A 2,403-nucleotide genomic window follows, 5' to 3' on the forward strand; every position below is an offset into this window, starting at 1 on the left:
TCGCGAGCTAGGCCATAATGTCTATGTGTCTGCAATTCTGCCCAGACACGATAGGAGGGATTATATGTTAAGAGCCTTGTGGATTAACTCAAGACTTGAAGGAATCTGCAAGGCTTTAGGGGGTAAATTTCTATCAGCATGGCCCACACTTGTAGGTAGAAGGAATTTGTTTTGTAGAGACGGGATACACTTAAACAAAGGTGGTGCAAAAGTTTTTGCCAGTATTATTGAGGATACCTTAAAGGCTCAGGGAAACTGCTAGTTAGGGGGGATGTGGGTAATACTGACACGCGTTTATCTGATAATATTGGTCAAAGTAACTTTTGCACATACCTCAAGAGTTCTTATCTGTTACCCCAACTGGACGTATTATCTAGATGTTCTGGGGGCACAAACGTTTCACGTGGGCGGGTAGCTAATGCCAGGGAAGAGAGCCTAAAAAACTTCAAGGGTTGTGTTAGGGTTGTTAAATATACAAGAACAGTAAATCTTAATTGTTTATACAGTAACGTTAGAAGTGTCGTCAATAAAATGAGCGAATTCGAACTGCTGGTTAAAACAAGTAACGCGGACATAATAGGGCTTACGGAGACGTGGTGCCACCCGGAAATTGGCGATGATGAGTTTCAGTACGGCTTGTATAATGTATTTAGGAAGGATAGAGTAGATAGAAGGGATGGTGGGGTAATGCTTCTTATCAGAAGCAGCCTGAGTGCGACGATAGCTTTCCCGGATTCAGATATTTCACATGCTAGTATAGAGTCTGTATGGTGTGAGATAGTTGGAAACAAAGGTATAATGCGAGTAGGAGTAATCTACAGACCAGGTGATTGTGAAGATTATGACAAAAGCCTCTACATGCAAATGGAATGGGCAAGTAAGCGTCAATGCCTTATTATGGGTGATTTCAATCTGCCTCTAATTGATTGGAGTAAATGGGAAGGAAACTCGACATGGGGAACAAAATTTTTAAATCAACTAGATCACTGTTATTTGTATCAACATGTCAGGGAAAGTACTAGAGAAAAGAATATCCTAGACCTCATCATCACACATGAATCAGATGACATAACAGGGCTGACAGTAGAGGAACCAGTAGCAGGAAGTGATCACGGAGTTCTACGGTGGATGATGACGAGAGAGGAAGCAGAAGTAAAAGGCAAAGGAATGGGTTTTAATTTCAGAAAAGGAAATTACGATGCCTTAAGGTGCTACATGGCCTCTATTAACTGGGTAGATATCGCGCAGAGAATGAATACAATTGAACTGTGGTACGCTTTTAAAACATTAATCACAGATGCCTTGAATGCGTATATACCATTAAAAAAAATACTCCACGAGGAGGGTTCCAAGTTGGATGAATAGTGAAGTTGCCACATTACTTGAGCAGAAAAAGATGGCATGGAAAGGTTACAGAGCAATAAAAAGTACTGAAGCCTATAACAGCTACAAGGTGATGTGTAATGGAGCCACAGAAAAGGTTCGACAGGCAAAGGCAGTTTATGAGAAATCACTAGCAAACAGAGCAAAGAGGGGGGATAAAGAATTCTTCACATATATAAATGCCAAGAAGAGCAGGACAAACCAGATCGGACCTTTATGTAAGGGAAAGGGGATAGTAATAAATACACCAGCTGCCGTTGCAGATGAACTCAACAGTTATTTTGCATCGATATTTACAAATGAAAAGCCTTTTGTGGCAATGGGAAATTGTGGGAGCGAAGTTAAAAAATATGTAATTAATGATATTGAAATTTCGCAAGATTATTTAATGAAAAAACTTTCAAGCCTACAGACTAGTAATGCTCCTGGAGTTGATGGAATATACCCTATAATCTTGAGAGAGGCGGCAAGCGAGTGCATTGAACCATTGAGGCTAATTATGCGAGCATCATTAGACTCTGGGGAGATTCCCTTGGATTGGAAAAGTGCAAATGTATCTCCCATACATAAGGGTGGCTCTAAAAGTGAAGTTGGAAATTATCGACCTGTCAGTCTGACTTCAGTAGTAGGGAAAATCATGGAGGCAATGATCAAGGGTGGAATTCAGGATCATTTGGATCGAATTGAAATTCTCAAGGATACTCAGCATGGTTTCGTAAAGGGAAAATCATGTTTAACAAATCTGGTTCGCTATTTCGAAAGGGTCACTCACGAGCTGGATTTAGGGAATAATTTCGACATTGTTTATTTAGATTTCAGCAAAGCTTTTGACTCAGTCCCACATGAGCGGTTGCTTTATAAGCTGGAACAGGTTGGAATCACTGGGAAAATCCTTAGATGGATAGAAGGATGGCTTCAGGGCAGGAGGCAGAGGGTTGTTATAAATGGCTATTCCTCAGATTGGGTTGATGTAAGAAGTGGGGTTCCCCAAGGATCAGTATTAGGACCACTGTTGTTTTT

Source organism: Mastigoproctus giganteus, chromosome 12, assembly GCF_048544385.1.
Source record: "Mastigoproctus giganteus isolate SK-2022 chromosome 12, ASM4854438v1, whole genome shotgun sequence".
NCBI classification, from domain to species: Eukaryota; Metazoa; Arthropoda; class Arachnida; order Uropygi; family Thelyphonidae; genus Mastigoproctus; species Mastigoproctus giganteus.